Source organism: Salmo trutta, unplaced genomic scaffold, assembly GCF_901001165.1.
Source record: "Salmo trutta unplaced genomic scaffold, fSalTru1.1, whole genome shotgun sequence".
NCBI classification, from domain to species: Eukaryota; Metazoa; Chordata; class Actinopteri; order Salmoniformes; family Salmonidae; genus Salmo; species Salmo trutta.
The window spans coordinates 1,702,382-1,717,903 of NW_021822911.1; positions in this window are offsets into that span (position 1 = coordinate 1,702,382).

A 15,522-nucleotide genomic window follows, 5' to 3' on the forward strand; every position below is an offset into this window, starting at 1 on the left:
GTATTGGGTATATGTCGTGAATTTGTTAGATATTACTTATTAGATATTACTGCACTGTCGGAGCTAGAAACACAAGCATTTCACTACACCCACAATAACATCTGCTAAACACGTGTATGTGACCAATAAAATGTGATTTTGATTTGAAATAAACGTCCTATTTATCAAAGATGCTTTTGGCTGGAGTCAAAATGACTCCAAAGGATTTGAATTTGTTAAAAGTCCATATTGATACAGAAACACTAAACCATGATATAGATTTCTTAAGAACAAGTTGATTGACAAAGTCATGAAAATTTGGAAGAATTGAATAAACCACATTTTGGCTATGATAAAAGATATGCCTCTGGGGTCAAAATGATCCATGTCAGAAGTATGGTTCAATGCAAATATGTAGTGGGTGTAAAGTTTGTTTTAAATTCTCACTCATTAAAAACGAATCAATTAACACATGCTTCTCTTTTAACGACTTAATATAATATTAAACTTTTCTGAAATAAATGAAAAATAAACGTTTGGTTCCTCAACTGCGTTGCCCTCCAGTCAGCAGATGGCGATGTGCGTCTTTTAGGTTCAGGCGATGCTGCCAGTGTGACGTATAATCTAGTGGACGGGACGCTCCTTCAACAACAACAGCTAGTCAGACACCTCGGTAGCTTTCTAGCAGACATAGCTACAACATTCACGCTCTTTACACTGTTTTGGTGTATATTAGTCGCTGTGTATTAAACACACTTCTGTCGTATGTACTTGTTGGACCATTTAATTATATATTTACGTTGTTTGTCAGCTAGCTGGTTTGCTAAGTTAGCTTAGAACTAGGCTAGTCGCTAACGCTAGCTAGCTAACATCTCCGACCATGAGTTCACTAAGTTACTCTCCTCCTGTTAAAGAGGAGGTCTGCTGGATGGAGAAAGAAGCTCTAGTCAAAGAGGAGGAGGAAGATAATGATGTTACAATACAAAAACAAGTAGATGGTGAGGCTGTTACCGTGAAAGAAGAAGAGAAAGACGTTTCAGTGAAAGAAGAGGAAGACGCGTTCAGAGTGAAAGAGGAGGAGGATGTTACAGTAAAAGAGGAGGAGGAAGAGAAAGAGGAGGATGCAGTTTTTGGAGTGAAAGAGGAGGAGGGGGAGATGACTGTCACATTGGAGGAAGAAGAGGAGGTTGGAGATCTGTTTAACACCAGTAAGTACCGTCTCTGCAGTCGTTGAACCAATATGCAGTAAAGGGGTTCTACACTTTAATGTTGTTCTGTAGGAATGGCTGAAGCTGCACTGTAACGTGTAGAACATCAAGAGTGGACCATCAACAACACGTTAACAATTGATCAAATGCATCCAATGACAATGCCTGAAGTACTGTAGTCCTCAATATCTCCTATTAGATTAGCCCAATATGTTCTCTTAAAGGGGCAATCAGCAGTTGTTACATCCATTTTGGGACTTATACATTAATGATATGTACCCATCTGTTTCTTGAATAAATCACTTATAAATGCCTCATGAGCTTAGTTCAACTGTCGTACCCCATCAGAACCCAAAATATAAGCTTTTTTTACTCCAATGTTTGTCAGTAAATATTAACAAACACTGTATATCCTCAAAACATGGTTAAAACTATAATGTTGATATCATGGATGGTTACATTTCTCCAGCCCCATCCCTCAGCTTTTTACCGAAACGGGCAGGGAGTACGCTTCGTTATTGTTTCTACTGCTGATTGCTGCCCCTGTTACTCCTCAAGGTCCAAGGACTGTATGTTATTTTCAGATGTAGACTGGCTCTGGCAGCTAAAATAGTCAAATATTCCATCTAAATGGGAATCGATTCTCAATTGCGATACGTTTCTAGAAACATAAATTGCGGTACTTTCATATAACGTCAAATCATTTCACACAATACTTAAATATCACATCAAAATCGGTAAAATCTAAGTTGGTGTCTTGACAGATTTGAAAACGATTTAAAAACGGTTTATCATAAAACACTATATATATTTTTTAAATGTTGCTGACACCCCTCCCCAGAGGTGTCTCATTATTGGGATTCATTGCTGATTCCTACCTGTAGCTCACTATGAGGTGTCTAGTGATACAGGTTAAGGGCCCTGTTGGAGATTGGTGGTTGGTAGCGGAGTCGAGGGAACAAGCAGGGTTGGACACGGCCATGTTATTATCCCACACACAGTCTCTGTGGTTCATATGAACCCCATTCCTGGGAATTAGATTTGATTACAAATCTCCCCTGTCTGTTACCACAGAAGGGTTCCGTCTGTCCCATTCCCAGCTAGGTTACGAGGTGCTTTGTCACCAGTACCTATGACTGGTTGATAGGGGAGTGGTTTCAGTCTGTCCAGTACCTATGACTGGTTGATAGGGGAGTGGTTTCAGTCTGTCCCATTCCCAGCTAGGTTACGAGGTGCTTTGTCACCAGTACCTATGACTGGTTGATAGGGGAGTGGTTTCAGTCTGTCCATTCCCTGCTTGGTTACGAGGTGCTTTGTCACCAGTACCTATGACTGGTTGATAGGGGAGTGGTTTCAGTCTGTCCCATTCCCAGCTAGGTTACGAGGTGCTTTGTCACCAGTACCTATGACTGGTTGATAGGGGAGTGGTTTCAGTCTGTCCATTCCCAGCTAGGTTACGAGGTGCTTTGTCACCAGTACCTATGACTGGTTGATAGGGGAGTGGTTTCAGTCTGTCCCATTCCCAGCTAGGTTATGAGGTGCTTTGTCACCAGTACCTATGACTGGTTGATAGGGGAGTGGTTTCAGTCTGTCCATTCCCAGCTAGGTTACGAGGTGCTTTGTCACCAGTACCTATGACTGGTTGATAGGGGAGTGGTTTCAGTCTGTCCATTCCCAGCTAGGTTACGAGGCGCTTTGTCACCAGTACCTATGACTGGTTGATAGGGGAGTGGTTTCAGTCTGTCCCATTCCCAGCTAGGTTACGAGGTGCTTTGTCACCAGTACCTATGACTGGTTGATAAGGGAGTGGTTTCAGTCTGTCCATTCCCAGCTAGGTTACGAGGTGCTTTGTCACCAGTACCTATGACTGGTTGATAGGGGAGTGGTTTCAGTCTGTCCATTCCCAGCTAGGTTACGAGGTGCTTTGTCACCAGTACCTATGACTGGTTGATAGGGGAGTGGTTTCAGTCTGTCCCATTCCCAGCTAGGTTACGAGGTGCTTTGTCACCAGTACCTATGACTGGTTGATAGGGGAGTGGTTTCAGTCTGTCCATTCCCAGCTAGGTTACGAGGTGCTTTGTCACCAGTACCTATGACTGGTTGATAGGGGAGTGGTTTCAGTCTGTCCCATTCCCAGCTAGGTTACGAGGTGCTTTGTCACCAGTACCTATGACTGGTTGATAGGGGAGTGGTTTCAGTCTGTCCATTCCCAGCTAGGTTACGAGGTGCTTTGTCACCAGTACCTATGACTGGTTGATAGGGGAGTGGTTTCCGTCTGTCCATTCCCAGCTAGGTTACGAGGTGCTTTGTCACCAGTACCTATGACTGGTTGATAGGGGAGTGGTTTCCGTCTGTCCATTCCCAGCTAGGTTACGAGGTGCTTTGTCACCAGTACCTATGACTGGTTGATAGGGGAGTGGTTTCAGTCTGTCCCATTCCCAGCTAGGTTACGAGGTGCTTTGTCACCAGTACCTATGACTGGTTGATAGGGGAGTGGTTTCAGTCTGTCCATTCCCAGCTAGGTTACGAGGTGCTTTGTCACCAGTACCTATGACTGGTTGATAGGGGAGTGGTTTCAGTCTGTCCAATTCCCAGCTAGGTTACGAGGTGCTTTGTCACCAGTACCTATGACTGGTTGATAGGGGAGTGGTTTCAGTCTGTCCATTCCCAGCTAGGTTAAGAGGTGCTTTGTCACCAGTACCTATGACTGGTTGATAGGGGAGTGGTTTCAGTCTGTCCCATTCCCAGCTAGGTTACGAGGTGCTTTGTCACCAGTACCTATGACTGGTTGATAGGGGAGTGGTTTCAGTCTGTCCCATTCCCAGCTAGGTTACGAGGTGCTTTGTCACCAGTACCTATGACTGGTTGATAGGGGAGTGGTTTCAGTCTGTCCATTCCCAGCTAGGTTACGAGGTGCTTTGTCACCAGTACCTATGACTGGTTGATAGGGGAGTGGTTTCAGTCTGTCCATTCCCAGCTAGTTTACGAGGTGCTTTGTCACCAGTACCTATGACTGGTTGATAGGGGAGTGGTTTCAGTCTGTCCCATTCCCAGCTAGGTTACGAGGTGCTTTGTCACCAGTACCTATGACTGGTTGATAGGGGAGTGGTTTCAGTCTGTCCATTCCCAGCTAGGTTACGAGGTGCTTTGTCACCAGTACCTATGACTGGTTGATAGGGGAGTGGTTTCAGTCTGTCCAGTACCTATGACTGGTTGATAGGGGAGTGGTTTCAGTCTGTCCATTCCCAGCTAGGGTACGAGGTGCTTTGTCACCAGTACCTATGACTGGTTGATAGGGGAGTGGTTTCAGTCTGTCCATTCCCAGCTAGGGTACGAGGTGCTTTGTCACCAGTACCTATGACTGGTTGATAGGGGAGTGGTTTCAGTCTGTCCATTCCCAGCTAGGTTACGAGGTGCTTTGTCACTAGTACCTATGACTGGTTGATAGGGGGAAACCTCCATGCTTATTATAGAAAAGTAATTAGGGGGAAACTATTTAGTAAACTGAAATAAAATAACAAACCTGTTTGAAAACTATTCCAAAACTATCTTTGACTCCAAAACTAAAACAGCCTAAAATAATAACCAGCATGAATTATGTTCAGTTTGAATAATTTATATCTTAACTTTGGGCAAAATTAGAATTGGGTTTAAAATATTTTTTATGTGATTTTAAATCTTCTGAACCTGGTGGCTGGTAAATGCTGCCATGGGATGGCAATGTTTCAAATAGACCTAGCTTGTGTATCACTAGCTATCGCCAGAAATACTTTAAGAAATGAGGATATTGGAAACTCCTTTCGATTCGTATTAACAGTTTAAAGAAAAGAACATTGGCATGAATTAACCTCCGTGAACTAGAAGCACAACATTACAAATATTTTCAGAGATGTGAGATAATGAACTTGTTCTCTGTAATATCGTATAGCTTTGCAATCGTAACAGTACGTACTTTCAAGGATAATAGGCATGTTTCTCGACTCATACCCTGACTTTAAAAAGGGATTTGGTGAGATTTGGTGACAATGTGAACGCGATTGGTCGACAGTCTCTTGGACGGGCGTTATATTCGCTTTGACATTTTCTGGAATAGTTTTTATTTGAAAACGTTTTTGTTTACTTGCCTGCCTATTGAATTTGGAATGCACTGTACTGTTCATCTGAAACTCACTGAGATAATTCCTTTTATACAGCAGTAGCAATATAGGGATATAACATCTACAGAAAAGACAGGAATGCTTATGGGGGAGGTGTTGCTGTATACAGTGCATTCGGAAAGTATTCAGACCCCTTGACTTTTTCCACATTTTGTTACGTTAAAGCCTTATTCTAAAATTGATTAAATTCTTCCCCCCCTTTCATTTAGCTAATTTATTTGGCACACCTGCATTTGGGGAGTTTCTCCCAACCTTCTCTGCAGATCCTCTCTAGCTCTGTCAGGTTGGATGGGGAACATCACTGCACATCTATTTTCAGGTCTCTCCCGAGATGTTAGATCGGGCTCAAGTCCGGGCTCTGGCTGGGCCACTCAAGGACATTCAGAGACCTCTACCGAAGCCACTCCTGTGTTGTCTTGGCTGTGTGCTTAAGGTCGTTGTCCTGTTGGACGGTGAACCTTTACCCCAGTCTGAGGTCCTGAGCACTCTGGAGCAGGTCTTTCATCAAGGATCTCTCTGCACTTTGCTCTGTTAATATTTCCCTCGATCCTGACAAGTCTCCCAGTCCCTGCTGCTGAAAAACATCCCCACAGCATGATGATGCTGCCACCACCATGCTTCACCGTAGGGATGGTGCCAGGTTTCCTCCAGACGTGACGCTTGGCATTCAGGCCAAAGCGTTCAATCTTGGTTTCATCAAGCTAGAGAATCTTGTTTCTCATGGTCTTAGAGTCTTAAGGTGCCTTTTTTCAAACTCCAAGCAGGCCGTCATGTGCCTTTTACTGAGGAGTGGTTTCCATCTGGCCACTCTACCATAAAGGTCTGATTGGTGGAGTGCTGCAGAGATGGTTGTCCTTCTGGAAGGTTCTCCCATCTCCACAGAGGAACTCTGGAGCTCTGTCAGAGTGACCATCAGGTTTTTGGTCACCTCCCTGACCAAGGCCCTCCTCCTCCAATCGCTCAGTTTGGCCGGGTGACCAGCTCTAGGAAGAGTATTCCATTTAAGAATGATGGAGGCCACTGTGTTCTTAGGGACCTTCAATGCTGCAGAGTGTTTTTTGGTACCCTTCCCCAGATCTGTGCCTCAACACAATCCTGTCTCGGAGCTCTACGGACAATTCCTTCGTCCTCATTGCTTGGTTTTTGCTCTGACGTGCACTGTCAACTCTGGGGCCTTATATAGACAGGTGTGTGCCTTCCAAATCATATCCAATCAATTGAATTTACCACAGGTGGACTCCTAACAAGTCTCATAGCAAAGGGTCTGAATACTTAAGTAAATAAGGTATTTCTGTTTTTGACCTGTTTTCACTTTTTCATTATTGTGTGTGGATTAATGAGGATTCTATTTTTTTAAGTCTATTTTAAAATAATGCTCTAACATAACAAAATGTGTAAAAAGGGAAGGGGTGTGAACTTTCTGAATGAACTATGTTTTATTTCATTTTTAAAAATGTAACCTTTATTTAACTCGCAATCACGGCCGGTTGTGACACAGCCTGGACTCGAACCGGGGTGTCTAGTGACGCCTCAAGCATTGAGATAGTGTCTTAGACCGCTGCGCCACTCAGGGGCCCCAAAATGATATTCTAGTGCTGTCCCCACCTCTAATAAATCTTGGTCAACCAAGAGTCGACTGTTCTTTCTACCAATCGATTGGTTATGTGTATTTTTCCATATATAGACACACCCCATGTGTTTTAATAAAATCAACTGTCTGTACTGAACTGGTCTGATGCTTTAAGCTGTTTGATCAAATAATTAAGACACAGAAATGACTGGAGGGAGCCAGAGATCAAGATAACCTAACCAGAAGGAGAAACATTCTGCCGTTATGCTCCTGAAGTTTCCAGTAATGGGCTACACCAGCGGTCGGCAACCTTTTCCATTTAGAGTGGCAATGTATCTGACCATTTCTACTGATCTGGTGCTAGTTATGATTTTAATATGCATATTTTACTGGAACAGTTTCATTTAATTCCTAATAGTATCTGAAAATCATTGTCTGTGATTAATCTACATTCTATCTAAATGAAAATTATACAAATCTAAAAGGAATTTTTACTGCCATTGCCAACTATGTAAAAATAGCCTACATAAAACCAACAAATAAAAACATTGCAGCCTGCAGGTAATAAATATCCTATAAATCACTTTGGCTGCACATGGCCTGTCTACAACGAACTTGAAACATTGTATCAACTATCAACTGGGTCTGCCCAAAACTCGAGGTAACAAGCTTGCAACATTGTATAAAATATTCTCGGCCCTCGGAGTTTCCCGCGCCAGTGAGTTTGGGACAGACACAGCTGTCGGCTATTTGTACAAAGGATAAGAAGTAATCAGGTATTTTATGACATTTCCATGTAACCAGGTAGACTAGTCCTACTTCTATATGTGTAACCAGGTAGACTAGTCCTACTTCTATATGGGTAATCAGGTGTGCGTCCTTACTCAACATTGACAGGAGTGTTTCAAACAAAAGACAGTGAATAAATTGACAAAACTGAAGCATCTTGCGGGGTCAGGTCTGGGTGGTCTGCCAGGGGCCGTTTAATTTAGTATCCGTTTGGGTCAGTTGGGGAATGATTGTATTGTCCCATAGTATGTTGTACCGAAGTTGACTGACTGAAAGGGAGTGTAACTTTATGACTATAATTACTGTTCCCTGAAGGAGGGAAACGAGGTACAACACCTGTTTGGCTCCACCCCTTCCTGGGTCGTTGAAGAGCGATATTAAATCGAAGGAATAAATCCGAGCCTCACGCTCATCACCTGTGGAAGGCGGGGCTTCCAGCGAGGCGTGGATTTAATAGTATGTTGTACCTAGTTTACCTTAACTTTATTGACAACACCCAAATGGATACTGTCATTAACGCAGTTCTTGAATAATTACACATAATTCTTAATACTGTAGCTGTTTAGTTACAGTCACATGTTCAACTATCGTTTGCTGATCCAAGAAATCATTTTCTGAATGACAGTCAAATGACAAACATCATGACATGGGTATATTTGTTGTTAGGTGTAGGGTAAGTTAGAAGGGTGTTTTTTAGTATTATCATAATTTCCCCTTTTCCCATTTTGTATCCCATAATATCATGGATTTATATTATAGTCCAGTTGAGGCAGGTGAGATGCCTTTGGATATACGACGTAATAAATTGTCATTAGCTTATTGGGTTGAAAGGCTGTGAGGTTGAGCATCCCACTGCTACTGTTCTAGATGACTGTTGGGAATATACTAGTAGACAAGGCAGTGGTTTTGGTTGGACAGTTGGAAAGCTTGCTGATGAGAGTAGTTTCAGGGAGTTGGAGGTTGGCCCTTTCTGTGGTGATAGGGGATGTTCCTCCATGGTTACTCCCAGATCCTGTTGTTGATCTAACCTTGGTAGACAAAAGGAAATGATTGGGTCAGAAGTCAGTGATGAAGGGAAACTGGTTGACAATTACATTGGTAGAAGTTGTTATGCTTTTTTTACCTCTTTTCACAGATGGATCCAAGGTGCCAGATAGTGGGCACACAGGAGCAGGTGTTTACCTTCCTGAATGTGATGTGCAGATATGTAGAAGACTAACAGATGAACTGTCAGTGTACTCAGTTGAACTGTTGGTGATAATAGTTGTCCTCCAGTGGGTGGAGGACGTACAACCTGTTAGAGTTATAGTATCCTCAGATTCTCTGTCTGTATTGAATAGTTTATCATCTGGTAAATCTATTAGGAGTGACCTACTATTGGAGGTATTAATGTTATTATGGAGAATTGAGAGAATGGGTCTAGTAGTGAGATTCTGCTGGGTCCCAGCACATTCAGGTGTGGAATGGAATGAAATTGTAGACTCGTTAGCTAAAATAACTTTAGTCTCTCTCGTTAATGCCATTACTGTTTATTTTATTTCACCTTTATTTAACCAGGTGGGCCAGTTGAGAACAAGTTCTCATTTAACCAGGTGGCCAGTTGAGAACAAGTCCTTTATTTAACCAGGTAGGCTAGTTGAGAACAAGTCCTTTATTTAACCAGGTAGGCCAGTTGAGAACAAGTTCTCATTTAACCAGGTGGCTAGTTGAGAACAAGTCCTTTATTTAACCAGGTAGGCTAGTTGAGAACAAGTCCTTTATTTAACCAGGTAGGCCAGTTGAGAACAAGTCTTTTATTTAACCAGGTAGGCTAGTTGAGAACAAGTCCTTTATTTAACCAGGTAGGCTAGTTGAGAACAAGTACTTTATTTAACCTGGTGGCCAGTTGAGAACAAGTTCTCATTTACAACTGCGACCTGGCCAAAGATAAAGCAAAGCAGTGCGACACAAACAACAACACAGAGTTACACATGGAATAAACAAACGTACAGTCAATAACACAATAGAAAAGTCTATATACAGTTGTGCAAATGAGGTAAGATAAAGGAGGTAAGTTAATAAATAGGCCGTGGTGGCGAAATAATTACAATTTAGCAATTAAACACTGGAATGATAGATGTGCAGAAGATGAATTTGCAAGAAGAGATACTATTAACTAACTGCTATCTCTCTGTCCCTCTCTCTCATCCTTATCTCTCTGTCCGTCTCTTTTCTGTCCCTCTCTCCTCTCTGTCTCTAGGTCTTCTCTCCTCTCTCTCTGGCTGTCCTCTCGCTCTCTGTCCTCTCTCTCTGTCCCTCTCTCTCTCTGTCTCTGTCTCTCCAGAGTTATCAGTCTCTCTCCAGTATCAGTGTATCTTCAGACTTACCCAGCATCGTTGTCCGTCCTCTTCAGTACTTTGGAGATGTGAGTAAGACTGTGTCTGAACTGAGAGAGAAACTAGAAGACTTCCTTAAAGGAGAATGGACCAAGATCTCCACCACAGGTGTGTTGAAAACAATAAGAACATCAACTTTAGACCATTGAAAGTTCCCTACTAGTCATATACATGTGGAATATGGTATGATGATAACATTCCCTCTCTCTGTCAATGTGTTTGTGTTTCTGTAGTGAATATAGTGGATGTTGTTCTGCCTCCAGAGCCCAAGACCAGAGAACAGTTGTTACAATGTGAGTCTCTTTATTGTGAAGTAACTAACAGTCTCTTTTTACTGCCACTCCTAACAATCCCTCTAGAAATATATAGCAATAGTAGATCTAATCAAAGACTGGGTATCTATCTGACTCCTCATATTTCTCTGATTTGATCTCTGCTGTGCTCTAATCAAAGACAGGGTAGATACAGTATCTGACTTGACTTATTGTTCTGACTCCCCTCATTGGTCTCTGCTCTTCTCCCAGATTCCTGGCAGCTCACACTGGACCCAAACACAGCACGCACACACCTCTCTCTGTCTGAAGGGAACAGAAAGGTGACCTTTACAGGCCAAGTCCAACCATATCCTGACCATCCAGACAGATTCACCAACCAGTGGCAGGTTCTGTGTAGAGAGGGTCTGTCTGGACGCTGTTACTGGGAGGTGGAGTGGACTGGTGATGTTATTACAGCAGTCTCATATAAAGACATCAGCAGAACAGGGTCAGGTAATGGATTTGGATTCAATAACAAGTCCTGGAGTTTACAGTGCTATAGTGGTAGTTATTGTTTCAGACACAATAATGTTGAGACTAAAGTACCAGGCCCTCAGTCCTCCAGAGTAGGAGTGTACCTGGATCACAAGGCAGGTACTCTGTCCTTCTACAGTGTCTCTGACACAATGACCCTCCTCCACAGAGTCCAGACCACATTCACTCAGCCCCTCTATCCTGGGTTTGGCTCTATAGTTATTATGAAACTGCTGAGCTGGTTAAACTGTAGTGGGGTCCACATAGATACTAGTCATGCTGGTGTAGTCTATAGCTGAGCTGGTTAAACTGTAGTAGGGTCCACATAGATACTAGTCACGCTGGTGTAGTCTATAGCTGAGCTGTTAAACTGTAGTAGGGTCCACATAGATACTAGTCATGCTGTGTAGTCTATAGCTGAGCTGGTTAAACTGTAGTAGGGTCCACATAGATACTAGTCACGCTGGTGTAGTCTATAGCTGAGCTGGTTAAACTGTAGTAGGGTCCACATAGATACTAGTCATGCTGGTGTAGTCTATAGCTGAGCTGGTTAAACTGTAGTATGGTCCACATAGGATACTAGTCATGCTGGTGTAGTCCGATAGCTGAGCTGGTTAAAGCTGTAGTAGGGTCCACATAGATACTAGTCATGCTGGTGTAGTCTATAGCTGAGCTGGTTAACCTGTAGTAGGGCGACACAATAGAATACTTATCACGCTGGTGTAGTCTATGCTGAGCTGGTTAGACTGTAAGGAGGGTCCACATAGATACTAGTCATGCTGGTGTAGTCTAGAGCTGAGCTGGTTAAACTGATAGTAGGGTGCCACATAGATACTAGTCACGCTGGTGTAGTCTATAGCTGGAGGCATGGTTAAACTGTAAGTAGGGTCCACATAGATACTAGTCCATGGCTGGGTGTAGTCCTATAGCTGAGCTGGTTAAACTGTAGTAGGGTCCACATAGATACTATTCATGTGCTGGTGTAGTCTATAGCTTGAGCTGGTTAAACTTAGTAGGGTCCACATAGATACTAGTCACGCTGGTGTAGTCTATAGCTGAGCTGGTTAAACTGTAGTAGGGTCCACATAGATACTAGTCATGCTGGTGTAGTCTATAGCTGAGCTGGTTAAACTGTAGTAGGGTCCACATAGATACTAGTCATGCTGGTGTAGTCTATAGCTGAGCTGGTTAAACTGTAGTAGGGTCCACATAGATACTAGTCATGCTGGTGTGGTCTATAGCTGAGCTGGTTAAACTGTAGTAGGGTCCACATAGATACTAGTCATGCTTGTGTAGTCTATAGCTGAGCTGGTTAAACTGTAGTAGGGTCCACATAGATACTAGTCACGCTGGTGTAGTCTATAGCTGAGCTGGTTAAACTGTAGTAGGGTCCACATAGATACTAGTCATGCTGGTGTAGTCTATAGCTGAGCTGGTTAAACTGTAGTAGGGTCAACATAGATACTAGTCATGCTGGTGTAGTCTATAGCTGAGCTGGTTAAACTGTAGTAGGGTCCACATAGATACTAGTCATGCTGGTGTAGTCTATAGCTGAGCTGGTTAAACTGTAGTAGGGTCCACATAGATACTAGTCACGCTGGTGTAGTCTATAGCTGAGCTGGTTAAACTGTAGTAGGGTCCACATAGATACTAGTCATGCTGGTGTAGTCTATAGCTGAGCTGGTTAAACTGTAGTAGGGTCCACATAGATACTAGTCATGCTGGTGTAGTCTATAGCTGAGCTGGTTTAAACTGTAGTAGGGTCCACATAGATACTAGTCATGCTGGTGTAGTCTATAGCTGAGCTGGTTAAACTGTAGTAGGGTCCACATAGATACTAGTCATGCTGGTGTAGTCTATAGCTGAGCTGGTTAAACTGTAGTAGGGTCCACATAGATACTAGTCATGCTGGTGTAGTCTATAGCTGAGCTGGTTAAACTGTAGTAGGGTCCACATAGATACTAGTCATGCTGGTGTAGTCTATAGCTGAGCTGGTTAAACTGTAGTAGGGTCCACATAGATACTAGTCATGCTGGTGTAGTCTATAGCTGAGCTGGTTAAACTGTAGTAGGGTCCACATAGATACTAGTCATGCTGGTGTGGTCTATAGCTGAGCTGGTTAAACTGTAGTAGGGTCCACATAGATACTAGTCATGCTGGTGTAGTCTATAGCTGAGCTGGTTAAACTGTAGTAGGGTCCACATAGATACTAGTCATGCTGGTGTAGTCTATAGCTGAGCTGGTTAAACTGTAGTAGGGTCCACATAGATACTAGTCATGCTGGTGGTGATGGTCCCCAGATGTGATGATTTATTCTGCTCTGTTTTATGTCCAATCCTTATTTTCTGACTGATTTGAATTTGAAGAGATTTAAGGTTTTCATGTTTGATAAAATACAATGTCCATTTCCATGAATCATGATGTCTGGTGTTGATGTATATTGGTTGTCATTCAGAACCATTGATATGTTTTCTCAGTTGGTTCTCTGTCTCTATGTAATTCTCCTCAGTATCATTGATCAGCTCGGCCCTAATTGATGTGTTCTCTGTCACCTGGAGCTGCATGGAAAATGGTCCAGGAACAAAAGGACAATTCAGGACTAGTCAGTCCACTACAAGCTGGAATCACTTACTTTCTACTAAAGTACATGGACTGGTTTCCCAGACACAGATTAATCCTAGTCCTGGACTAAAAAGCGTGTTCAATGTAGATGTCCAGGAAACCGTCCCTAAATGTGTCATCTTTCATCCTCCCATACTGCTCAGTCCAGCAACATTAAACCTGTCCAGCAGGAGGTGCTATTGACCAAACAATAAAACCAGCAGATATCTGGACTTGCCACTCAGTATATCAGTAATGTTCAGAATAGTACTTTAATATCATTGGAGATTGATGGTCTTTTTAATCCACTATCCAGAGTCAGGAACAGATGAAGTTAGGTCTGCTACTGTTCAGTGATTAAATATGATTTATGGTGATGGGAAATAAAAAATCCAACACTAAACTTCATCTAGTAATAGTTTTCCTTTGTTATTTATTCCAAGGTGTGTCTTTAACTTGTAAATGGATTGTGTGGAGGTGAGCTGGTGGTGTGGCTGATAGAACAGAATGAAAAGGGAGGAAGAGGAAGAGGGGAGGAGTGAAGGGCTGTTCAAGAAACCAGATGAGGAAGAGAAAGATGTTCAGGGGAATTACTGGTCTCTGTTCCAAATGGTTCCCTATTCCCTACGTAGTGCACTACGGTGCTTCTGACCAGGTCTAAAGTAGTGTTCTACGTAGGGAATAGGGTGTAGATTTATTAGAATATCATGCTTTAGTGTTTGGCACAAAACATCTGTCATTAACCTGGTTTCAGAGTCTAATACACACCATTAACCTGATTTCAGAGTCTAATACACACCATTAACCTGGTTTCATAGTCTAATACACACCATCTGTCATTAACCTGGTTTCAGAGTCTAATACACACCATTAACCTGGTTTCAGAGTCTAATACACACCATTAACCTGGTTTCAGAGTCTAATACACACCATCTGTTATTAACCTGGTTTCAGAGTCTAATACACACCATTTTCCTGGTTTCAGAGTGTAATACACACCATAAACCTGGTTTCAGAGTCTAATACACACCATCCGTCATTAACCTGGTTTCAGAGTCTAATACACACCATCTGTTATTAACCTGGTTTCAGAGTCTAATACACACCATTTTCCTGTTTTCAGAGTGTAATACACACCATAAACCTGGTTTCAGAGTCTAATACACACCACCTGTCATTAACCTGGTTACAGAGTCTAATACACACCATTAACCTGGTTTCAGAGTCTAATACACACCATAAACCTGGTTTCAGAGTCTAATACACACCATCTGTCATTAACCTGGTTTCAGCATCTAATACACACCATCTGTCATTAACCTGGTTTCAGAGTCTAATACACACCATTAACCTGGTTTCAGAGTCTAATACACACCATAAACCTGGTTTCAGAGTCTAATACACACCATAAACCTGGTTTCAGAGTCTAATACACACCATCTGTCATTAACCTGGTTTCAGAGTCTAATACACAGCATCTGTCATTAACCTGGTTTCAGAGTCTAATACACACCATCTGTCATTAACCTGGTTTCAGAGTCTAATATCTGTCATTAACCTGGTTTCAGAGTCTAATACACACCATTAACCTGGTTTCAGAGTCTAATACACACCATCTGTCATAACCTGGTTTCAGAGTCTAATACACACCATTAACCTGGTTTCAGAGTCTAATACACACCATCTGTCAATAACCTGGTTTCAGAGTCTAATACACACCATTAACCTGGTTTCAAAGTCTAATACACACCATCTGTTATTAACCTGGTTTCAGAGTCTAATACACACCATCTTTCAATAACCTGGTTTCAGAGTCTAATACACACCATTAACCTAGTTTCAGAGTCTAATACACACCATTAACCTGGTTTCAGAGTCTAATACACACCATCTGTTATTAACCTGGTTTCAGAGTCTAATACACACCATTAACCTGGTTTCAGAGTCTAATACACACCATTAACCTGGTTTCAGAGTCTAATACACACCAAAAACCTGGTTTCAGAGTCTAATACACACCATCTGTTATTAACCTGGTTTCAGAGTCTAATACAC